This window comes from Plectropomus leopardus, chromosome 21 (genome assembly GCF_026936395.1).
Source record: "Plectropomus leopardus strain MGB_pleo_1.0 chromosome 21, ASM2693639v1, whole genome shotgun sequence".
In the NCBI taxonomy this organism is placed as follows: Eukaryota; Metazoa; Chordata; class Actinopteri; order Perciformes; family Serranidae; genus Plectropomus; species Plectropomus leopardus.
The window spans coordinates 5,237,532-5,264,147 of NC_142196.1; the positions used below are offsets into that span (position 1 = coordinate 5,237,532).

General features: G+C 42.6%; 2 protein-coding genes across 2 annotated transcripts in view; one reads left to right on the forward strand and one right to left on the reverse strand.

Annotated features, from left to right (window-relative positions):
* The window catches only part of zeb1b (zinc finger E-box binding homeobox 1b), a 69,642-nt gene that overhangs the window by 38,735 nt on the left and 4,291 nt on the right, over positions 1 to 26,616 (reverse strand). The gene's annotated exons all lie outside the window — the stretch shown is intronic.
* The window catches only part of znf438 (zinc finger protein 438), a 149,071-nt gene that overhangs the window by 33,147 nt on the left and 89,308 nt on the right, over positions 1 to 26,616 (forward strand). The window contains exon 2 of the mRNA XM_088072190.1: positions 20,642 to 20,738. The gene's annotated coding sequence lies outside the window, so the exon portion shown is untranslated. The remainder of the gene's footprint in view (positions 1 to 20,641; positions 20,739 to 26,616) is intronic.

Below are 26,616 nucleotides of genomic sequence, written 5' to 3' on the forward strand. Positions count from 1 at the left end.
TTGTTTTTGTGTGGAGCTTGCTAATTTTCTTTCAATTTTTTACTAATTTCTTGCTTACTTCTGGGCAATTTTTTTAGTTCATCATTGCCCTCTTCCCTTGTTTTGTAAAGAAAAAAAGCCAATTTTTCCAGGTTTCAAAGGGCTAACCATAATCACTTAAGAATGTTGTTGACAGCTTACATATGTTGGTGCTTTTCTTCAGCTCACTGCACCCGGGTCTGCTGGAAATAGGTAGTAGCACCGCTAGTTTCACCGTGCTGACCCAAAAGTGTAGCTTTGGAAATATTGTGCCCAACCTTTGATTTCCCTCCAACTCGTTCCAATACAAACTCCCTTTAGCATTGTTAACTATGTTATCACTGTCAGCTCTGTTAGCACGATTAGCAGTGTCAGCACAGCCAGTGGTGGGGTTTTGCGGTGCAAAATGAAGCTGCTTTCCCCCGGGCTTTATGGGGGGACATCAGATGGTAGCTACCATGCAATTAAGCAGCATGGTTAGCTAGCTCCCAACCTACCCAGGTGATGCAGCATTTTCGGCTGGGCTCTGTTCATTCCCATGAAATTTGCTCAGAGGTGCATGATGTCAAAAAAGCTCTATTCTTCCGCCGTCCAAGCCAGCTACTTCTTTTTATTGCCCTGCTAACTTGAATGAAGGTAAAATGATATTTTGTGGCTCTTCTAGACTTTCTAAATGATATCGGGTGGTGTACATTACAGGGCGGCCAAGGTTAGCGTTTGCTAATCTGTAAAGACAGTGGGCACGATGTTTCCATATGTTTATGCAACTAACTATTTGTCAGCAAAGCCCAAAAGAAAAAAAAAGGCAATAAATATGAAAGGAAAGACATTTCCATCACAAAACATTTCAAATTTGAAATGCTGTGCTAAAGCTCACTGAGTTGATTGCGCACTGACCTAAAAGAAAAAAAAAAACCTCTTGTATTTCTCATCTTTTTTTGTCATTAAAAATTAACCAGTTGGCTACTGGTTAATGAGTTTCAGCCTATCAAAAACACAGTTAAATGAAATTGACATCCTTTAACTTGGCTAAAGTGCAGGCCTCAGCGACTTAAACCTACAGTGTGGTAATGCCATGGAGGTGCGTGTCCAGGTTAATCTGATAACCTAACACTATTAACTGATTAGCTGGCTCCCTTCATCCCGAGACCACAAAATGAGCTGATGAGTCCTGACTTCTACAATGGCTGCTTTACTGTCCAGTTGAAATGGGTTCAACATGCAAGACATAACCTCAAGTCTTGTGCTGATTACTGGAACTAACATCATTGCAGCTTGTCATAACATAAGATGTATATTTTCAATTTATATGTTTTTAAGATGTGGAACTCTTAAAGCACCATGAATTCTTACAGGGCGGGACTCAGTGTAAAGACACTCACAAACACACATCTAAGTACATGAAAGCATAATAAGTAACCAACACATGTATTACCACTGATGTTCCACAGTGCCTCACCTATGATGCATGCAAAATCTTCCACTATGAAGCACAAACACAATCAATCATACACCCAACACCCACCCAGAGTTCTAGGTGTTGCTGTGTGAAGCGTCAGAGGCCAGAAAATACATCACACACATGCGTTACAACAGAAACCTTCCACAGTCGCACCGAGCGTCTTGTGTTCAAATAAAACCCCTCCATATGGAAGGGTGCGGGTGCGTCCCTGTAAGTCATCCATGGCAGCCTCCCATTATTGTCCAATAAAAGCAGTTGGCGCCATGTGAGCTGTACATGTCACCGCCAACAGCCCCACTGTCTGCTGCATTTCCAGCCTGCACGCTGTAACAAGGTGGATCCACCAACACATTTGGATTAATAACACCACTATAGTCAATACACAAGCACAGTCTATTACAGAGAGAGAGGTAAAGAGAGGTGGGGGATGGAAGAATACCTGAAAGACAAATGAAATCAACAATGCATTCTCATGTATAATGTATACAGGCAGCTTGCCATAGTGTTTAACTGTGCATTGCTGGCACAGACTGGCTAACCTGTACTAAACAAACAGCACAGGAAAAAGTTCAAAATCTTAGAAAATACATGATTTTAAGCTTTAAGGGATTGTTCAGATCTTTTTGAAATGGGGTTGTATGGAGTGCTTAAACATATTCAGTTTACTACATACAGTAGTAGGCATGCCCCCAATTTGGAAAAGCAGGCTGTGGTACAACACGGAGCCTACTTCTGTGGATGAGGAGCAGCAAAATTAACCACCCAAACAATCATTATCAGTTTAAGTGTGAGCTATATTGAGAGTTTTGTCACTGCTTTACATGTCCATAACACAGCGAGTTTCAACAGAGAAGCAATTAAAGGCCTCAGTTTCCCATTTATGCTCTCGTCAAAGCCACCAGACTCCATTGAGAAAAACAGTACTTTTGAACTGCTGAACATGAGAGCTGCTGCTCTATGGCTCCTTCAATCAGTTAGTGAGCATTTCAGTGTGTCAGTGTGTTATTGTATGACTTTGGTGAATCCAAATTAACCCTCTATAATGCCAAAGTCACACACAAGTGACACAAGTACGGTATCTGTTGGAAACAGCAGTACATAAGCAGCTCCTGTGTTCAGCGATGTTAAATCAATATTTTTCTCAGTGGAGTCTGTCTTTGAGGAGAGAGACATGATGACTTAATTTTCCTGTTGGATATCACCATCTGACATTTAGCTAAGCAGTGAAAGTACTCTCACTATAGCTTACAAAGTGGTATTGATTTTTTTAGGTGGCTAAAATATGTTTTGGTGCTGGCCCCCATCCACAGCAGTACATTGATTAGCTTCCATGTCGAACTCCAGCCTGCTTTTCCACACTGGGGGCGTGCCAAATGACATCTCCTGTAGGTAACACACTGTCTATGGATAAATAAATAACCCATACAGCCCCACTTCAAAACATTTATCTACTACCCTTTTATATTATTCCTAAATAAGTCATTACAGTATTGTTTGTATTTTTACAATACTTTACCAATCAACTGAAAAAAAACCTACAAAAACTCTCTCACTAAAATGCCTGCACACACACAAACCCAAACAATCATCAGCCCATTCATGCATAAATAAAAAACAGCAGCGGTGATACAAAGAGTAGCACTGAAAACCTACCAAAGGTTAATCGTGCAACATTGTCATCCTGTTAAAACTAGCGCTCCGAGCCTGGCCAAACAAACCTGGCTGATAAACACGGTGGCGGTGGCATCAAAGCCTTACAGATTATAGATTACCATCAAATCAGCCCGTGCACGGCTGCGATGGACAGGCACCTGCTACTTTACTGTAATGCCCCTTATCCATGGGGCTGGTGATTAGGACAGGAAACGTGTGTGTGTATGAGATCTGGACCTCTGTACACAATAGCTTTTCATTAATGAGAGAGGTCTCTGTGAAACAATGGGATGACGGGTGATATCTGAAAAAGCTGGAATGTTTTTTTAAGCTCCCTGATGTTTGCGTGGCTGTGTGAGTGTGTGCCAACATGTTTCTGCAGATGCCAGCTTTTTTTTTTTTTTTTTTTACACGCATCTGCGGGTTAATATACATCTGCTCTGTAGTTATCTATGTGCATGTGTAGTTATGTATACCACGTGTCCTTCTAACGGACTATAATTAGTGTCAAGAGTTGTTTTTTTTAAATGCAGTGCTACAATGGCAATGTGCCAAGCTCAAGCCTCCCAAAAACATACTGTGACAGTAGTGCAGTTTGCTGCCTCTCTGCCCCCGTCACTCTCAGTGTGAGGATTAAAGGAAAATCCTGACCTCCTCATCCACCTCTCTTTAATGCCTCCGCTCATTTTAAATGGCTCCTCCAAAACTAACTGGCTGGATTACTGCACAGGTGCTCAGCCAATCCCCCGCCCACTTCTGCTCAGATTTTGTACAAACCAATGCACCCCATGACAAACACTCCTCACTGAAGCAGTGATACTTAACTTATGGCCTGCGGGCCAAATCTGGCCACCGATAGGCTTCCGGGTGGCACCAAACAATTTTCTTATTCACAATGAAAAGTAAGTGGTTAAAACTGGGAATTGTTTTTGTATTCTTAGTTAACATAAGTTTCTAGAGTGCATAAAACAGCATCAAAATAGAGCTTGTTTATCAAAAAAATGCCGGTGGAGGTCCTCGCTACAGCCCCAATGTCCTGAATTCTTTCCTAAAAGCAGAGGAAAGTCCTAAAGTGCGAGAAATGTCCTAAAATCCTGTAAACATCCTAAAATCGTAGAAATGTCCTCAAACCCTAGAAACATCCTAAAATTATAGAAATGTCACAAAATCCAAGAAATGTCCTAAAATCCTAAAAATGTTCTAAAATCATAGAAATGTTCTAAAATCACTGAAATATCCTAAAATCATACAAGTGTGCTAAAATCCTAGAAACGTTGTAAAATCCTAGTAACGTCCTAAAATCATAGAAACATCCAAAAATTCTATAAACACATAAGGGGCTGCTGCGACTGGCCTCTTGTCATTGTGCAAAAGTGGCCGACAAGCAAAGCATGTTGAGTATCCCTGCCCTACAGTCAAACACAAAATGCATACACATGCAAAGACGCACAAATACATGAAAGAGTTTCTCCGTTTCTTTACATGTTTTTTCTAACTGGACTTCAACCGATTGTACTGTTAACTGATTGAGATGCAGCGAGTTCAGTCCGCTGAGGGTTAAGAGGGAGAAAGAAACTGCGAGGATGACAGTCCACATGATATGCTGATATTCAATTTACCTGCCGCGCACAGCACACACCCCTCCCTACACCCTCAAAATTCCACCAGCAGGGCAGAAATGCTCACTCCTGTCTGTCTCCCCGCCTGAGTCGCTGGCGTAGCACTTTTCTCCATTTTCACCGCCATTCTTAACCTTTATCTCACTCCTCTCCTCCCATCGTCTCCTGGCCTCCTCTCTTTATCTCCTTCCTTTTTTTTTCAAACGGGCTCCTCACAGGGAAACAAGGTTGTAAAGGTGGGAGATGCTGATATTGTTTTGGCGTGTGTGTGTGTGTGTGTACTCTACATGAAGTACAATATAAGAGAGCCCAGGGGCTTATATTGTAAGGAAGATTTTGGCACACTTCCAGCTAAATGGCACTGCTGGAGGCATGTGTGTGCACATGTGTATGAGTGTGCGCTGTATTGTTTTTGTGCCTCTGCGCCTCTGTTTTACAGTATAAATATTTCAAAATGATTGCAAGCTTCCTCAAATGAGGATTTCAAGTTTTTTGCCACTTAGAAAGTAGCTGGAGACCAAATTTAATAAACCAGAAAACAACATGGATCTGAACTGAATAAAAATGGAGCTGATTTCTGACTGGTCTACTGAGAAACATTTTTAATACTCAAAGAGCCCAAAAAATCAATTATATTTTTTAAGACATCAAAGAAAAAACTACTCAAGCTACACCTGTACACCTGTATTGTGTTTATGTCGTCCTACAGCCTTGCTATACTGTCCGTCTTGTCATAAACTGGACTCACAGGTATCAGAAAAGCCCCAGCATGCATATTTCATCCACGCCCACCCATTAGTTATGTACGGAAGACTAGGTAGATACACTCGCTCTGCAGCCGTTTGTCTTTCTAATGGAGAGGGGGGGGGGCAGCAGCGACTACAGGCAGAGAACAACTCTCATGCTCCTTTAATGGGAATGAATAAAGGATGAGTCGAGGCTCAGACACCAGGTTAAGACGCTGTTTAGCACCTCTGGCCCGGCGCCCAGTGTTGGAGGCAGGGAGGGAGGGTTGGAGGGAGGAAAGAGACAAAGAGAAGAAGACATCAGGTAGAATATCAGGATGCAGTGATGAGCTGGTGACTGATAGAATTAGCGGTGTGGCACCAAATGCTGGGTCCTATACGTAAGCAGTCTCTAGCCCTTTTTACATGGAGATGGCGCTATAGGGCGGCTAAAAAGTCCCTTCTTTATGCCACCTTTGCATTTATACACCGAACCAAACATCAGGGGCATCATTCTGCTCCAGTGTATGATTTCAGACAGCATGCCGGCATCGTGGAAACAAATGGAGACAAATGAGGCGACCTGTGTGAGGTTTAACACGTTAATACAACAACCTCTAGTGTGACATTTAACATAAATGTCTGCAAATGTCTAAACATTAACAATGATATAACATGGCAATAACAAGGTGTTATTTAGATGAATAGCACCGTCAAGGGCTTACGGTTTTGTTGCAATATTGGAGGGGAGGGGGTCCTCCTCTAGGAAATTTTGAGCATCAAAAGCCCCTTTCCCACAGAGACTGCGCTATAGAGCTGCTATGTAATTCCCTTTTTTATGCCACCTTTGCAATTTTGACACAAAACCAAACAACGACAGCATCCGTGTGAAATTTTAGATAGTTTGCTGGAATAGCCGAAGGAAAAGAGGCATGACGGGTGTGATGTTTACCACAACTGCGCCTGCCTCTCACTGTAAAAATAAACTATTTTAAGAGTCCAGGCTGCTGTAAATTTTTAGGTTGGCTGAATTTGAGAATACAAATTGAATCATTACAAAACGTCGTCAGAAGGCTTCTGCTATTTTTTTAATACAAAGTTCAGTCTTTCATTTATTCAGCCCATTTTAATTAACCTAAAGCACCAGGTAGTTAGAAATAAAAATTGCAAACAGAACCCCACACTTTTCACTCTAGACTTTTTCCAGGCCCCTCCCATTGGGGCCCTGGGTAATCGGTCCCACTTTTCCCTCCACTACGACGCCCCTGCATAGAACAGGTACACTGTTGGCTTAGGTGTAACATGGTGTAAGAAGAGGACATTGTGGCAAAAACATTGTGTTTACTGTAAGTGAATATATAGTGTTTTGAAGTTGTGAGGGATTTTTTTCTCCCTCACAGAAAACTCAGGTTAAGTAAGAGGCAGAGAATGCAGAGAAAGCTTGTTGTTGACACTGAGTCTGGTTCCAAACGCCTCCACAGACCTCCTCTTTGATCCACCTTGGGAGAAAATGAAAGGCGTTGAGGGAGAGAAAACAGGGAAGAACAAGGACATGAGTAGCAGTGCTTTTAAGTAGCACTGGTGGTTTTGGGGGAGAGGTAGGGAAGGAGTGGAGGTAGTGGGACACTGTGCCATGGCAGTGCAGCAGCTATGTCAACAGTCATCCATTGGTGGCCATTGTGGGCTGAGAGAGCAGAACAGGCTGGACAGCTAAACCTGCCAGTCTGCTACCTTCAGACTACAGAGTCATAATGGCTAACACCTGCCCCGGGTTACGGCAACTAGAAAGACCTCATGGCAACAGCTGGCAGCACCTGTGCTCAACAGTCAGATCACCACATCAAAACAAGCCTGACGGATTAGACTACTGCTGGGAGGGTTGAAGGGCGCATGAAGAAGCCACAGACAGACAGACGCTTCTGTGCCTGTACTGGGACCAGTGGAAAGACTGTCGGTGCTGCGAAGGCCAAACCTTTTCATAAAAAATAAATGATCTTTAGCACTGTGCCATCACGTTTTAAAGACGTATTTCATCGATATAAAGCGAGTCGTCACGTAAAACTAGTCTGTCTATGTAGCGGAAAGACACAAATATTTTTGAAATTGGTGCTACATGACCAGAGAAAACAGAGAAAAGGACTGTGGCTTTGGCTTTTGCTCAAAAGGTAGAAAACCTACAACTACCAGAATGCATTGGACCAATAAACGCTTGTGATGGTGGTTGACGTAATGCACTCTCATCCGTTTGACACAATGGCAGCAAGCCGGATCTCGTATTACAGTTTAACAGTAAGCTAAAATATGTTTCTGAAAATATTTGAGGCGAGAAATATGTCACTCGGTAACAGAATCTCGGTTTATATTTGATCAGTTTAGTTTTACTGTTTGTTCTCCATTTTTTAGGCCTCCATTTTCACAGTACACGAAGCAGTATGGCACCCACTTCCTGTTCAACTCTGACCAAACTCTCACCATTATGGTAAAACAGTGCATTAACTCTTAGACAACCTGTGCAAATTGGCTTGATTGAATTCTTTCCAAGAAGAAGGCAATGAGCAAGAGAAGAAGAAATGACCCAAAAATATCAAGAAATTAGTAAAAAAGTACAAGAAAATTATCTGAAAATTTCTTTAAAAACAAAAACAAAAACAATAAGGAAATTACTTGGAAAAGTGCTTAAAAATTATAATAATTTTGTAACATAATGATAAATATGTAATTGTTATTATTATAAGCTTTTCCTGGCTTTTTTTCTATTTCCTCATGACATTTTCCCCTCTTAATTTTTAAAATATATTTTTTTGAAATCTACAAATTTCATGTCATTTGTGACACATTTCTTACCAAGTTGCTCGTTGGCTTTCTACCCATGTTTTTGAAAGGGTTCAAAGGTGTAAATACTTGTGAAAAGTGTATGAAAGCAGCACAAGAGAAGTGATGTTGCTGTAGATTTCAAAGGGTTAAAATATGTTTCTGAAAACATATTGGGAAAGAAACTGCCTAGTTTCACCATTTGATCATGTGTCAGTCTGAGTCAGAGAGACAGAGAGAGGGGCGGGCTGGGTGTCTTGATAAGCTGTACACTCAATGGTGTGCAATGGTAATGGTTAGCAGGCAGTATGAAAATGTGGAAGTACAGCCTGTAGTTTGAGTTCATCTACACATCCAGTCCACATTGTTTTGATATCAATGAAGCTGGTTGCAAATCTGCCAAATATCCCTTTAAGAGTCGATCACGACAGCAGTCTACAATGCAATACTGAGCAAAAAGACAGATGCAGAGGCAGTACAATAGTATTTTTTCCTCCTCAAATAACAGAAAGTGGTAACAAAGTCTTGTTTGCTGTAAATGACCCAAACAGTGGTCTTTTCTCCCATAAAATGGGGACCAGTGTGAAGCAGCAGCCTCCTGCACTTTGAAGCTTTCAGAGTATCTGAGGAGCTGTGGGTGATGCCTGGTGCCATGTGACATGGTGTGAGTGCATCTTATTTTAGAGTGAGAGGTTGAGATAAGGTGTTAAAAGGAGGGGAGGGAGAGGAATGCTGAGCTGTCCTTGTAAGCCTCAATGCACGCTGGATGTCGTCTCCCCTCCCAGGTTCAATTCTTTGATTACAGCCGCTGCCTGAAAGCTAATGGTCGGAGAAGATCTTCTTTATTGCATTCAGACCATTTACTCTATATATTCCACTTCAAACTGCAAAGACCGAACTTTCACAGTCTGTCCTTTACTTTGAGTGATCCTGAACTCTTTGTCTCTCCTCCCTCTCTGTCTTCTTCCCTGTCTCTCTCTCTCTCTGTGTCCCACAGCAGTTTATTTAGCTGCCATGTTTACATTCCTGTTCAGTCAGCCTCTCCCAGGGGAGGATGGCTGGATGTGAGCTCTGTGGCTGAGTCCTTCTCTCTCTCATGGTTCAAGTCTGTTACATGACGGTTACCACAGATACTTGTGGCCGACACATACAAGCAGTCGAGACTTTGGGTATTTTGTTCAGACTAACATAGGAATATGCATATGCAAACAATGAAACACAGGAACAGCACAGCATCAATTAGACTTGCTGCTCGGGCATGGCGAAAAAAAGAGCACTCAGCAATGAGAAAGACCTTAATGTCTGTCTCTTAGCTGTCCTACAGGGTTAAAGTAATGGCGACTATGGGCGGGGCTGGGGGGGACGCTAATTGGATGGAGCTATAGGACGTCCTGAGCGCTCAGGTCCCTGGCACTTCACTGGCCTCATCATTAGACTGACTGGCTCCTGTGGCCTCCGGCAGAGTGCTGTCTGCACGCCCTAATGACCGCTGACTCACTCAGCACGCAGCAGCGCCGCCACATTAGTCCAGCCCGGAATAGCCCCAAATAAAGAGAGATGAGAGGGGAGCTGGGATGTTCGGCGCCCCTACAGTCCTGTAAGACATTACTTTGGGCCATGAATGATTTTGTTGTTTTCAGTTCAGGTCTATTCTCACCTGTTAATGGGTTCAGTTTAAGTCTAATTGTGTCTAAATTAAGACTATTTTATTCATTTTAGCATCAGTTACCTTGTGGGTTACTGCACCAACTTCTGTCTGTAGAATTATCATGAATTGTAAGAGGTGCTTAGCCTGACATCGCCAGACCAAATCCCAATAAGTCTAGAGCCTCTCATTCGTTCATTTTTGATGGATGTTATCAACAGCCATGGATCTAAATGCCTCTGGAAGTATTTGGATACACCTACAACTAATCAGAGCAACCTGATGTAGTCATGGACAACTGTTTACAGACTACAGCGTGAAGAGATGAGCTGTGACAGTGTAGCATCAATATGTCTACAGGGTTTTCCACACACTCATTTATTTGCGGCGGTCCACGGCAGAATGTCAGAGGTAGAGAGTGAAACTTAATCATTAATTGCCCATGGTTTAAGAATTTGCTTTCTCTTATCTCTGCAGCAGCTGCTCCTCTCATCCATCGATCAGATCAGTTACGCTTAGATTGGATTGAGTAATCAATTATCCAACCCATGATTCAAACTCCTAAAACTGCTGCTGAAGGAAAAAAAGAACATATGAAGAGTTCTGCCTAAACAGCTCCTCTCTTTACTATGTTAGGTTTTTACTCACTGTAGTCTTCCTGTCGTAGGGGTGCACAAGCCAAAAATGACAATCTTTTTTTTTTTTTTTTTTTATCCCTCAGCAGTTTGAGTGGATAATTGATCGGTTGATTCTGTCAGAGCTAATCACATTAATTGATGAGAGGAGAAGCGAAGTGCAGAGTGAGTGATTGCAAACTTTTAGACCCAGCACAATGAACAGTTAAGTTTCATTTTCACTGCACCTGGTGTTCTGCAGTGATAACAACACACTGATTATTGGTGCTCTGAGGGTGTGGTGCAGTAAATGTCCATCACGTATATTACAATAGCGCTAGAAAATCTATTTGTGGCAGCAAATGCTTTAATCGTGGCAGCCCGCCACGAAAATGAATGTGTGGAAACCTTGAAGCATGTTGTGATGCAAACTTAAAGAAATAGTTTGAGATCTTGAGAAATGTGTTCATTTACTTTCTTGACAACAAAAGTGACACAACTCTTTTGTCTGTACAGTATATATGAAGCAACAGCTTTTTAGCATAGCTTAGCATAAAGACTAGAAACAGGCGAGAAGAGCAAGTTTGGCTCCGTCTGAAGGTGACAACATCCACCTCCCAGCACCTCTAAACTTCACTAATGAACAATTTTAAGTAATTGGCCTAGCAGTGACTTCCTGGAGTCCTGCACATAAACCCCCCAAAACCACAAATTGTTTTCACACTTCGTTTTTTGTACTTAGTTAAGAAACAAGAGCTTTAGAGATGCTACCAGACTGATTCAGCTACCTTTGGACAGAGCTGTTCCCTCTGCTTACATCTAAGCTAAGAAAACTGCCTGGTAGTTGTAGCTTAATATTTACCAAGAGTGGTGTTGATCTTCTTTTCTAATTATCAGCAAAGCCAATGAGAATATTTCCCAAGATACCAAACTCTTCCTGAGCTAAACTAAGCTGCCGAACTCCCAAAATGAAACAGTGTGTGAAACAATATAGAGCCTGGCTCAGCAGATAGCTACGGGTTAACCGGGCTGTAAAACCCACATGATGTCAGGACAGAGGACTGCTCTGTGTTCCACTGACCGCGGGGGGTGGGAGGAAGCAAGTGAGAGGGAGCGATGGAGACAGGGAGAGTTTTGTTTTGTTGTCCTTCCAATAAGAAGACAGCAGTACATCTCCTCCAGCAACACAGCTCTCCCTATCTAACAAGTGCTTAGGTCACACTGTAGGTGGGGGAAATACATTTCATACAGATGGACAGGACAGATAAATAATTTCTCAATGTTCACCTGTGTGTGAATGTGTGTGTACTACGGAGAGGACACATCTGGTGGGGATTTTGGGATGATTTCACCTTCTGTCAGGAGAAAAAAGAAAGAGGGGGGGAGTGTGAAAGAGACATGGCCTGTTTAAGATACACCAACTGAGTGCAGTATCAGCCAAAAATACTCCTCCCTAACAAGTCAATACTGCAAATCGATTACTTCTGCGCAGGGCTTATGCAACATCACCACCTCAGTGTACAATTATGGTGAAATCAGTGTGTGCACGCAGGGGTTTGCACAGCAACCTGCCTGCCCCTGTAGAGACAGAAAAGTAAACTCTTCATGTGTGCCACCGGGTCCTTAAATCAAACCGCACAATGTGAACTAATGGCCTGGAAACACTGCGAGAACTCTCCTGGAGCCAAATATAGAGACAGATGCAGGGAGGGAGCACAAAGGAGGCAGGAGGAGATGGAGGGACACGGCTGTGTTAAATGTTTGCAGGGTTCTGAGAAGGCCTCCGCCATGGAAATGACTCAGTGATGAGAAATATTCCACCTTCATAAATCTAGAGGAGAATCAGAACATACAGCTGAGCTAGGTGTCCAGTTAAAGTGTTGGGGAGACACTTGATCACCTCCTCTCCTCACCTGCCACTCCTTTTTTTTCTCCTGCTCTTAGTCCACCATCACCTCCTCCTCCCTCTCCTGAAACCCAACGCCTCACTATTTCCATCGGGACTCTGATGTGAGCTTGGAGACGGCCGCGCTTAATCGATAGTGCCAGGTTGCCAAGACAACCTTGATTTCCTGTCGCCGCTTTTGCCGAGCGCCGGTGATTGCGCCGGGTGTCCGTTGCACCTGCCGCCCTCTCCTCCTCCTCCTCCTCCTCTTCCACTGTCTCATCAAGCGCTCCTTATCCCTCGCCTCCCTCCCTCCATCATGCCATATAGCCACCATAGACAAAAGAGGAAGACAGATATACAAAGGCAAAACGGATTAGACCCAAGAGGTTGGCTTTGAACAATCAAAACACACTATTGTGCGTGAGGCCGCATGTACGCACACACACACACACGTGCATGCAAACATACTTAAACACACAAGCCCTGTCATCCTGAACAAAAGCGAGCTGTGACAGTTATCATATCTACCTTGGAGAGTGATGTCATTGCACCTGGAGAGCGTTTACTATCAGCACCCCCCCCCACCCCACCCACACACACACACACGGACACACACGCGCACACAGACACCTCCCCCCTTGCATCTCTCCTACAGGAGGGGTTGGCACCTCCTGTTTTTTTTTTTTTTCATTAATGGAGAGCTCATTAATCGTGGCTGATAACGAGGACGTGGGACAGGGACATGATTAAGGGGCTCTCTCTCCTTTAGCTGGGCGCCCTTGGGGATAAACAGCCCCGGGTGTGTGTGTGTGTGTGTGTGTGTGTGTTCCTGTGTGGGCCGCATGTTAAAACAGGTAAAGGACACACACCGAGTGCTATCTCGAGGACATCTGTGGTTTAGGATACTACACATGTTTTCACTTTTTAGTGATTATAGCCACAGTCAGTTGAGTCACTTGCAGGCTGCTGAGAGTTTCACAGTCTTTACCTGTGTCTGTGCATTCATCCATCCTCCCTTCAATATCCAACTTGGTCTCTATGTGGAATCCCCTAAGGCTGCACTTTAATGCTGAGGGAGATGGATTGGGGACTCTGTGAGAGGAAGTTAGGACTTTAAACAAATCCTGTTATTCCAGCACATAGTCCCTCTCATAACTGCAGATAGAAATAGGAGAAGGAAAGGCATTTTTCTGCATGTTCTGTTAAAAGTAAAAATATGAATGTTCTGTGATTACTGTTTTCATCAAAGCACTTTTAAAGTAGTCTTTTTTTTATGTATTATCTGTTAATTTGTCAATTCAATAGGCAGTCACATTAGTTGCTAGAGTGAACAATACGTACGCCAGACTGGGACTAATTTCTCAGTGTTGCGCATGCTGTAGACTATGAAATTGTTGATTGGAAGTTAAGAAAGTCATAAGACTTTTCATTTGCAAGCCCGTGCTTTGTATGTGTGTGTGTGTGTGTGTGTTTGCATGCATGTTTCCTGTTTTGTTTGGGTCCAAATTGATCTGTTTTAGACTTCCATGTCACTGAGATATCCATACAAAATGTTTGGCCTGACAAATTGATGGTGTCCTCAACAGCAAAGTGTGTGGTGGTAAAAAGGGGCAAACTGTGAAGCGGCAACCTGCAAGGGTATTTGTCATTTGAGTCATCTGACTGATTTGAGTAAATGCCGATTGTTACTCTTCCCATTAAACAAAGAAGCCAGTTGTTTGCGGGTGTTAGTTGTTTTCTGTCCAGTGGGAGAGGAGCTTAACTCACCTGTTTAAATGTAATTATCACTATGAGTTATGCCTAATTAAGGCCTAATTAAATTTCATTTCATGAAATCAATTATTAATTATTAATTGTAACTTTCAGCTGACAAATATTCATTTTTTAACTATTCATGACAATTATTTGACTATCAGAAAAGTTTTATTGAACTTGGACAATGACTAAATACACTAAGGTGTAGTTTGTCGAGTCATCACAACAAATAAAATATCACAACAGTACACAAATGCTACAGAAAGGCCATCCAATTTTTTTCTTGCAGAGCTCCATATTGCATCGAGTAAGCAGGTATTACATAATACTGAGAATAAGGTTAGTACAGGCTGTGAGGCACAAAAAAGTAGAATTACAGATGACTAACTAGCTGATATGGTGCATCAAAATAGAAGATAAATAATAAATCTTTCTTAACATGTCAGAACTGACAGACAAATGTAATGGATCTGAGTGATCCACAAACAGGATGTTATGACGTCTCAGCCAGAGAGGACAGATCAGTGTGCACATACATGAGGGCTTTGTAGTACAGCAATCGTTTAGTCTTACACACACATTAAATCCAATCTGTCTGGACCAGGACCCTAATCCCCTCTCCACAGCCACAGAGACAAGCAGACAGTAATCCTCCATATTTGTATATTAATAGCCGCAGTCTCAGAGGGGGCCTCTCTATATATCGTGATGTATGTTTTATTAGTTGGGTAATCTGCTTGTCGATCAGAGGACCTGCTCCATTTAAACCTGGGTTTTAATAAAAAAAAACACTACCCTGAGGGATAAGCTCCCCAAGGACAAAGGACAGAGCACGGCTGGGTTCAATAGACTCATCACCAACAATAAACAGCTTTACATCAATGTTATCTGTCATGGGGCAATACAATTATTAGGTGGAATTTAGCCCCGGGCCTTTGCCTTTTCCCTCATAAGAGAACCAGATAAAACCTGACCCAAATATGAGCCTGTCACCTTGTTACCATAATGCACACCTCAATCAACTCTAATGTCCATTCTGAGGGAGTACTTAAAGGGATACAATACCAATTTTTAACCAGCTTTGTATCAGAACAATGCGTGGATGAACCCTGGTAAACTTCTTTCCGTCTAAGCAGGGCCTCCATGCCTAGAATTTTGCAGAAACATGTTTTCATGTCCTGTTTAGCTGTAATAGTGAGAGTTTGTGAACAGGAAGTGGGAGGTTTAGGGTTAGCCATACTTCTTTCTGCAGTGGAAATGAAGGCCCACAAAAAATGGAGATCAAACAGTACAAATAAGCAGCGCTGATAAATATAAACCGAGATTCTGTTACTGTGTTGGCTGTTTCTCACCTCAAATATTTTCAGAAACATGTTCTACCTTACTGTTAAACTGTAATACAAGCAGACGAGTACGCATTATATCACCCACTATCGGAAGCGTTTATTAGTCTGTTGCAGCATAGTGCATTCTGGTAGTTGTAGTTTTTTCTACCATTTGTGTGAAAGCCAATTCTACAACCCTTTTTTCCCTTTTTGTCTTGCCATGTGGCACCAATCTCAAAAGTATCGATTCTTTTATTATATAAATTATTGATATTGCAAATACAAATTAAACCTTGGGTAGCCTACTGGAATGATGAAGTGGATTGGTTTTCAGTCCACTAGATACATTTTGCTGCAATTAAAACAAAAATTAAGTGAGATGAACAGACTGTATCTTAGTTAAAAAATATGTTGACAGTTTTTCCTTAATTTGCAGTTGAAAAGGATAATAAATTGGAATACATTGCATTATATGTTATTGCAGAATATCACATTTAACACACATAACACATCACATTTAAAATCGCAATGATATTTCATTGTGACCTAAGAATGGTGTATCATAGAATCACAGTATTTTTGTGTGATAATATAAATAGCCTACTAGAATAATACAATCAATTGCTTTTTCAGTCAAGTAGAAACATTTTGCTGCAATAAAAGTGACTGAAGTGAGATTCACGGACTGAGAACTTCATCTTATCAGATAAAACCAATATTGTTAAAGTTTTTCTTCAAGGGCATAATCTGCAGTTGATATTATTTATCGCAATACTCAGCATATTGCAACACAAATCGCAATATTATTGTATCGTGACCTAAGTATAGTGATAATATAATATTTCGGGGCCTCATGTGATTCCCACCCCAACTGCACAGACGGCCTAGTTTTATACCAGTGAAAAACTTGTTTAAGAATCACTGTGTGTGTCCATAATAACCCACACTGTCCTGAGAAACTCTCCCTGTCCTCCTGAGGACTTGACCCTCAGACGCTCAGGTGGAACAGATTTGGTTAAAATGCAGTCAGCAGACACAAGTAAATGAGAGAGTCGGGATGAGATCCCTTTTGGATCTGAATCACGTCGTCCGCTCACCTCTCAGCCCGTCTAGACGCTGTGTCACTGCCACACCCCGCCGGACATCTGTCCTGATTCATAGATTTATCAGACAGCCATTCGATTAGAACAGCACTGCTTTAAATTAGCTGGCGAGTCAGGGAATGATGGAGGTGGGCTGGACAACAGGAGGACCATTACAGTCTAAAGGAAACTGTCCTTTTTGCTTACCACTAGTCGTCCGTGATCGCAAAGACGTCTGTAATCATTTCAACCACTACCTCTAATGCAATTTACCCGTCCGCTTTATACGATCTTCTCTTTAAATGATTTTACTCTGATCCAGAGGTATGTGGCCTCGTCTTGCCAGCACAGTTTTATGGTGGGCATCAATCAAAGTGACTTCCGCTGGATAAACAAACAAACAGCTTTTAAACATCTGGTTAAGAGAGATAGAGGGAGGCACCCCGGGGAGACGTGTGGTTTTCCTCTGAGATCTGTTGATTAGGAGGAAGCATGGAGGGAAGGGCAGAAATGTAAGGGAAAAAAAAGCTAAAGGAAGAGACAATTCCCACTCGGGTCAGAATTCAGGTGGAGGTCAGGGATGCGCTCACAAACCACGCATAACACACCGAGCCACACACACACACACACACGCACAGAATGACTCAAAAAACCTTTAAATGCATTGCAGACAGACCATGTGACTCTCACGGGGTAGTCTCATGGGAGCATCCCCCACCCCCTGATCTCCCTGACGGACTATAACAACAGGAAGTCAGCTTGGCCTGCAGCATCACACCACACCTAGAGATAACTGTCTTACACACACACACACACACACACACACACATGCACATAGGCACCCTCATCCTTCATGTGTTACATCAGTCCATTTATCAGTCATCACAGTTAAGTTTAATCTCTCTAAAAGTGTGCTGTGTGGTGCAGAAGAATCAATGGCACAGCGCCCACTGCTGCTGGCGTCGGTGGCGAGCGAGACGCGCTGCAGCCTGGCACTGAAACAAGGAGAGACCGAGGCTGGCAGGGGGGCGGGCTTTTCAGTGACTGAATAGCCCTTGTTTATCTAGGCCCCCTTTGGGAAGTCAGGACACTGCAGTGAATAGGAGCCAGTTAGCAGCGATGGCATAATAAGACCAGGGGGAGGACGGGGGGGGTCATTGAAATTCAACGCAGGCTACTGTCAAGACAAACCACCCTTGCCAGCTGTGGCAGCAACTCAAAGGAGCAAGGGAGTGTTTTCTATGGCCGAGGCTTTGGGTTAACAACACAACATTAGGAGAGCAATGAGATTTTGATGCTTACTCATCAGAAAGACCACATGAGAGGTGGAATCTTATGTTGAAATGGAGAGGAGGGATCTTTCACAACAACAGTTTCACTAAAGCTGAACACAAATGTAGCTCATTTAAAGGGCTGCTTCTGATTTCTTTGCAGTGGGGTTGTATGGGGTGCTTATCCATAATCACTGTATTACACACAGCAGATAGCTACAGCAGACTGCAATACAACACATGAGCTAAGCTTTGTATTGCTATGGTTGGAGTCAGCGGCAAAATTTATTTTAGCCACCTAAAAAAGTCCCACCAAAAAAAGAGAAAAAAATCAATATAAGTTCAACCCTTTCAAACCTGGAAAAGCAGTTCTCTTGTGCTACATTTAGATGTCTTTCGCATGGATTTAAACCTTTGGAACCTGAGCAAATTGATTTGACTTCACTTCAAAACATGGCCAAAAAGCAATGAGTAACTTGGCAACAGATGTCGCACAAATTGCAAGAAATTAGGGAAAGATAAAGAAAATGGCCTGAAATTAAGTTTGAGAGACAGAGAGAGAGAGAGAGAGAAATGATTAAATGCTGATAATAATTTATCTAAAAAAGGTAAAAGTGTCCTCAAAACTATATTTAGTATTATTAATATTATTATTAGTAGTAGTAGTATTAGCTACTTTATTTTTATATTTTAATTTATTTTTATTTATTTTACTTTATTTGTATTTTACCTTCTTTCATTTTTTTCTGCTAAATTTCAGTTAATTAAGTCAAGTTTAGAGTTTAGCTCCTGTGTTCAGCAGTGTGAAATTACTGTTTATGTCAGTGGAGTTTGGCTCTAAAGTGAAAGATATAACTGCTTCATTTTCCCATTGAAAATCACTATTCACAATCATATATAAGTGAGGCAGAGAAAATACAGTCAATATAGAATACACTTAAACTGATGTTGACTTCATTATGGTGGCCTTTTTTTAAGTGGCTAAAATAGGTTTTGTTGCTGGCCCCCATCCACAGCAGTACAATGCTAAGCTTCCATGTTGGACTCCAACCCGTTTCTCCAAACTGGGGGCGTGCTAAGTGACATCTACTGTTTTTAATATGGTGACTATGGATAAGTAACCCATACAACCCCACTTTAAAAAAATCAGTTCTGTCCCTTTAAGCATAAACTTCCTCATAGGAATGACACTGACGTGACAGGCAAACAGGAAAGATCTATTTTCTCTTTATGTGTCATACTGAGTTCAGGCACTTTTTTCTCTCCACAGGACAGCAAGGTACTCTGCAGAAAAAAAAACAACTGACCTTTCGTTCCTCGGCTCACCCTTAAACTCACAGAGCCAAATCTTTTTACTGTGTCTGAAAAGAGATGCTGTTTTTCTTCGCCCTCTGTGGTGTGAAACAGACGGGCCTGCAGCTTAGCAATAGCGCAGATTCTTTTCCCAGGGCTTTCATGTTTTCTGCCCCGGTTTGTGGTCTCTGCAGCCCCTGATGAGGAGCCTTAAATAGGCTGCCACAGGTGCTGGGGGCCGGGTAGGTGAAGGAGGGGGAGGTGGCCCTGGATGGGGAGCAGGACCGCAGGAAGCCTCTTGTTTTCACAGAGATAAAGGGGCTTTCAGGTTGCATCCTGGGCCGTAATCTCTCACACACTTCCTGGTTTTGTTCACGGTGCGGCGGGAGAAAATGACAAACTAACCTTCGCCCTGAGTGGCTGATCGATAGCTTCTGATGAGGCAGGATGTGTGTCTGGCGTTGGTGGATTTGAAGAGCATAAAATGACAAAGAGACAGGCCAGATTTGATTTGGAGCTGTGTTCATTAATAGTCCTTGATCGGGGGCTGATTTATGGGTTCATTTATTCCGAGTGCTGCTTCATTACTGATGATGATTATAAAAGTGCGCGTATAATTTCTTTCCTGACCTCTTCATTTGCTTTTAGAGCACAATTAACATTGTTCCAAGCTCTTACATCCTAATTACAGAAAAGATAACGCTCCCTTCCTTCATATTCAAGTTCCTCCTTAACCAGTCACTTAGTGTTGGCCTTGTGTTTAAAAAGATCCATTTACTGGAAATTTGCATGAAAGGGGTTTATTGAAAAGTTGGCATTGAGGAGAAGCGCAAACTTCAGAAGAACAGGCAACACATTCACACATTTACAGTGAAAAACACGCTCGCATTCCTCCTCTTTTCTCTGCCGCTCTCACATTTTCTCTCTCTATTCTGAACATGTCCTTCTTGAGAAGGCCAGCATTTGACCGTGAGCCACACCCTGTTCTCCTGCCAGAGGAAACTTTCAATCTCTGCCTCTCACTCTGGCTGTAGCTCTGGCTCTCTCATACTTTTGTCAGGTGTTATTTATGAGTACTGTATAGCTGAATTGCTGCATGCCTACAACACCTGCTGGTGTCGGAGAATCGGAGCCAAAGCAGCTGCCAGAGAGAGGAGCGGGAGAGAAAGAGACAGCGAAAAGGAAAGAATACATGGGACTCAAAGGAAGCCAAAGAGGGAGACACTTTGTGAGAAAAGCAGAATTAAAGGGTCACGGAAGGAAAGTGGAGGCGAGTACCTGATTGCGGGGCGATAGCGTGTGGCTTTGTTGATGCTGAAAGCGCACTGGCATGCAGCAAACACATCATACAACTAATGAAGGGTGTTATGATGGGAACACTAGGACAAAACAAACAAACAAGTGATGAGCAAGGACTAATTGATAGTGTCGTACAACTCCAAACATGATCAATTAAAGGCCATGCTTCGTTGACCTGCAGGCACAAGCACCGGCGCCAGTGTAACGAGAGAGGGGAGGGCCCTGTCAGCATGAGTAAGAGGACAGATGCATGATCGCCTGGCCGTGGAGATCTGAAGGTACCCACTCCCTTCAATACCTACTACACACTCATTACACCCACACATGTATTTATGGAACGTGCTCAGGGAGGCCCCAGTATGTTTGGACTGTAAACACCTGAACGCTGGTAGCGGTGAGCTGAGCCAGGACAGGTGGGCTGAGACAGGTCAAAAGTCACTGGCTTGATTCCAGGTCCCAGAGCAAGATAACTGCACCATGTACTTTGCTCTAGCAGCCCGTGTTTCACAGGTACATGTGGGGTTGACAGCCTAAATTTACAGGTTGGTCAACAAGAGCACGAACACAATCCTAACTGTATTGTAGAAGTTAAAAAACATGTGGAGCGACATGACAAATGAATGAACAGTTTATAAAGCACTGATGAAGACGAATGTAGCAGTTAGCCCTCTGAAACCTGGACCAACATCACTTTTCTTGTGCTGCTTTTGCATGCCTTTCGCAAGTATTTAAACCTTTGAAAGCTGAGTAAATGGGTATGATTGTTTTCTCCAAAATATGGGGAAAAAATTGGTGATAAATATTTCAAAAATTGCGAGAAATTGGTAGATTAAAAAAATTATTTTTAAAATAGCCAGGAAATAATGTCGAGGGAAAAATGCGAGAAAAAACCTATATTTATATTTAGCATTATTACATAATTAAAAATAAATTACAGAATTATTATAGCATTTTTAAGCACTTTGTCCAAGTATTGTTTGCTTTGTTTATTTATTATTTTGAATTTCTTTTTTTCTTTATTATTAATAATTTTCAATAGTTTTAAATTTTTTCTAATTTTCAGGTTATTTTCTTGTACTTTTTACTAATTTCTTGCTAATTTTTGGGTCGTGGAGGATGCAATGGCATGGCAAAATGTGATGTTAGCATTGGGCTCAGACACTGATCAGAAGCGTAAATATTTTTATGACCAAATACAAACTTTGTGGTGCTTTGTGGTTAGTAGCAGATACATAGAATTCTGTGAAGACAAAGCACGCTTCCTTCTGCACATTTATACGGTTGGTGGGTGTAGTTTGGTAGAGAGAAAATAGTTCCTACATGAACCTGCCCATAACAAGGTCTGCGGAATATTTTGGGTGACCAGGTCATGATTTCTGGAAAGAGACCTTGTTGTTGACTTTTTCGAATGTATTTTCTTGGTGCTTTGAGCACCACAAGCTGAGTGCCATTTAGTTCTATTATATGGGACGGAGGCAGATATCTTTACAGTCGATACCTCCAATACTCGGAAACTCACAGCAAAACAATCTAGATTGACAAATAGCACTACAGGTAGGGTGAAAAACATGTATTTTTGATTTGGGGTGCACTGTCCGTTTAATGAAGCCACAAACAGACTTCAATAAATACACAACTGAGCTAAAATAATTACAAAATACAGTAAATGTCCATAGTTGCCCTAAGTGTAGAATGAAAATAACTTTTATCCATCTTTGTGTCAATCTGTTTAGCGCTCTGTGGCAGTGTTAGTTTAGTCCAGGCTGCATGTAATGTTATTCCTTTCTTTGCCTTTTGTTCATGCACTGTTTAATGTTTTCCATTCACAAAGACATACTGTACCTCTTCTCTTATAACAGTCTGTGAGTGTGTCTGGGCTTGGCTGCCTCCTTCGGTTAGGTCACACAAGCGGGGTCATGGGGAGCCCAACAAAACACTCATGAGTTAAATGGGGCGATGCGGATGCTCCCTGCCTCCCTCCATTCTGCCCTCCCCTCCGTTTTCAGGCTGACCATTCTCCTCTCATTAATCCTGTGTGGATGTTTATCCATGTTGACATTCAACATAGCAGCCGGCCTTCTCTCTGACTAACAAACAGGGTGACTAAGGGTTTTTTTTTGCCTGAGCTGTCACAGGGGCTAGCCTAGCCTTGCTAGCTCAACGCACGGACTTGGGGGGACAGAAAGGCACTTGATTTGTCAGTCACATCGCAGTCAGGCTGTGCAACTGGAATCAGTATGTGAATATGAATGCGTACCCCCTCAGGAGGGCCATTATCAGTTCTGTGTGCTACGGAGAGGAAAATCAATATGGTCATCATAACGGGCTGGCAAAAAGCCAACCACTAAGGCTATGTTCAAAGCACAATACATGGCAGCGGATTACTCCTCATCTGATGTCATCTAATTTCATCCCTGTAGACAGAGACACTGGGGGAACATAGTAAGGTCAAGCACGTTTAGAAGCAGGGTTCATACACATTTATATCCGCAAATCTCCATGACTGAAGCAAATTTTAAAGACCATGCATTCTCTGAAACGACCATCGATACTCTTTATTGCTTCTTTTGCATTAGTCCATAATAGCTATACTGTATATATATATTTTTAAAAGAATTCAGATTAGAGCTTACTATTTAAATATAACTTAGGGACTGTTAGTTCTTCATGGCGTAATTTTTGACATAGGAATGCGCTCACAAATAAGCCTTGGGAGGGACCTATGTCTTTTATTCTGGCAATAGGGGACAACCATAGAACTGTAAATGGTTGTATTTTGTATAATTTTACTGTCTTGCTGCATGTTTGTAAGGCATGTTTAGTATAAAAAATTTTGGCCATTTTTCCCCTTAAAATTATTGCCTATTTTTATATAAATATAATATAATATAAAGACTGTCTTTATATTAAAAAAATCACCCAAAATTATACTATTTATCACAGCCAAAAACTGCAAAAACAGAAAATTACTGTTGAATTTTAAAATTTCCTACAGTCCTTGAACACATTATGTGTTGTTAAACAGGTTTATGAAAAAAAAATCCGATGACTTTTTCCTAAAAATTTTCCGGGTATTTTTAGTTTTCCTAAACTTTTCTAGGCCTGTATATTGCCATATGCAAATTCCATGACTTTTCCACGTTTTTCATGAATCTGTAGAAGGGACTACATATCCAGCGTTTATGTAAAAAAAAGAGAGAGATGCACAGAGTGACAGTCAGGTGGCCTTTAGTGAAGCTGCAGCAGAGGTTTGCCCTGATGAGTTTTTGCCATAAACACAAGCTGGCGTAAGAGCCCCTTACCGTGCCCGCCTTCTGCCTATTGTGTCAGTCCAGTCTTTTTCATTAACCGCTCCACTGAGGACCACAAGGGAGGGGAGGGGATGGATGGGCGGGAAGGGAGAGAAGGAGGTGGTTGTGGTGGTGATGATGATGGGGGGGACAAGGAGGGGTCTGTATACAGACCCAAGGGGGACTCACTGTGGACCTGAACAGCCGCCACCAAATACATGATTAAAAACACACATCAGCAAGCAGCACTGGGCACACCATACACAATATTTACCTCCACCAGGATGGCAATTTAGAGGTAATCTCTCCCTCAAGTATACACACTACTCGAGGATATTATCTCGCACCCCCCTCACTTTTGAGGAGGGGCTGAGACGGAGGGAGAGGCCGAAAGGGAACGAGGGACAGTTAATGTGAAAGAAATGAAGAAATGAATTTGTGAGGTTGAAGTCATTCTGCAAACACACCTGTCTGCCCATGACTCACTGCTTTGGAGTCAGGAGAGGAGGGCAGAGGAGGCTTTTCTGCTCAGTTAACTTACATGATACACTTAACTGAGCTCTCCTCCCTTCACTGCAACAAATAGCTCGCCTGCACCACTTTGTGTGTCACTCTCAGTGATAGGGTCAGAGCTGTTGCAGACCACTCAGCAACAACAAGCATGTCTGTGTGGATGCTGTTCCACGTGTCATGTCATGGCAGCAGTTCTGGTTACAGTACCAGAATGATCTTTAACGCTGCTATTCTGGGGGGGGGGCGAGGGGCACTTTTTGCTCCAGAGCAACGGTTGTGTTCAGTTCAATGAACTGACGCGTCGCTACAAGCTCCCACCGCCTCTGTATTACCCCCTGCGCTCAATATTTTTGTCCTTTTTGGGACAGTGTTAGCAATCTGCGTCAGTTAGGGAGCCTCCAAGGCGCGCTGCCCCATCGCATTGTCCTGTCATGCAGATGGACCCCTCATGGGCCATGCCAAGGATTTGGGGAAACTCCTGCCTGCTGCACCAAATTAAGCCCTCACCCTGACATTAAAAATAGCACACTGGGTAGCACATTGCCACTTTAAAATACGCGGGACATAAATGCCATGGGGATGCGTAGGCGTTCGCGTTAAAGCGAGCGAGCGTGACGCAAGCGTAAGCTACATTTCGAAGACAAAAATGTCAAACAGAGCGCTGCAAAGCAGGCTCTTGAAGGCCCGAGGGCTGCGTGAGAGAGGGATTTGATGAATTCTGCGAACGTTCCGCGGATTCCTCCCTCACGGGGACCTTTGGGAAAAGAATGGGTCATATGCAAATGGCATGCACAGTATGGAGGAGAAGTTTCCCACAAGCCGAGTGTGAAAAGGGCTCTCCCTCCCCATGCCGGGCCCGCTGAATGGGCCTTTTCTTCTGCCACTGAAAGTGTATGAGGTAGAGCAGGCAAACTGCAAAGGTAACTAGGCTCTTTCTCCTCAGGCTTTCTCACTAAAGCCTGAACACACAATGGTTCATTTAAGCATTCATCCACACAAACCCCAATAAAGCACATCCAAGCGCAGTTAAGGGGGTTACTGAAACTGACTCTGGGTTTAAAACTCCTGCTTTACGAAGGGAGAGCACCTTTTTATAGGCTAATGCTCTCAGCCTCCATGGGAGCAGCTAATCATTAAGCTGCCTTAACAGAGGTGGGAGTGTGGTCGTACATCACATAATTTTAATTCTACCCAATGGTCAGATGAGGACAGACCTTTTCCCACACTGAGGGACATGTTGAGGGATGAAACTTGAAAGCAAAAAGTGTATGAACAAAGTGCAAGTGAAAGGTGTAAGTGTGTAATTGCAAAATGTACGTAGCAGGTATAAGAAAAATAAGTATAAAGTATGAGTGGCAGGTAAGAGTAAAAAGTACAAGTTTAAAGTGTAAGTGGCAGGTATAAGTACAAAGTGTAAGTAAAAGGTGTACATAAAAAGTGAAAGTAAAAGTAGTTATCTTTACCTGTATGGACACTAAAGCAGTGGTTCTCAACTGTTGGGTCGTGGTCCACCAAAAGTGGGTTGTGGGTCCGCTCTGAATGAACTGCACTGACTCATGAATGTGTCATGTTTGTTTGTTTTTGTTTTTTTTTAAAACACTTTATTTTGAAGTACAGTAAATTTTTGGCACAGAAATTTTATTTTGAAGTGCCCTTTCTATTTAATCTTGCAATATGTTCCATTTCTTAGTGTTCCAAGCCAACATGTTGTTCACATTTTATGTAATAAAATTAAATATGAGGTAATTTATTGAATTTGCGGACCATGAATTAATGACTAAGGAGAAATATGAACCCCGTAGCTGGACCAGTTGTAAACCACTGCTCTAAAATATGTTTAGGGTTGTTTCTGCTGATGTGTGTGAAAAAACATACACCTGGTTTTAACCCTAAAACCCATACAGGTCTGGGAGATGGCGGCCATGTGTGTCATGCTTTTTATCTGCCAGCACCAGTCCCCTCAGTTGTCACCTGTTGTAAAATTCTTTAGTCACCTCAGTTGCTTCTCACCAACTCTCTCCATCCCCCCTCTCGGCTCCACAGGGAGCACGGAGCCCACAGTTTAAGGGGTCAGGGAGGACTGGACAGAGAGAAGGAGGGAGCAGAGACATAGCTGCAGCTCCACCATTTCCCCCTCCTCCTCCTCCTCCTCCTCTCTTCCCCTTTCATTGAACAGACTTTAACACAAACACAATTGGACATGCTGGAAGCCTCACAATGGCACAGGGGGGGGAAAGTGAAGTCATACTCTAGGCACGCATGGGTGCCTAGGTCAGGGGGCAATCAACAGCACCCCTGGCTACTGTGTCTTAACCCCTCTGAAATAAAGGGCGAGCTGTGGGAGGAGGAGCAA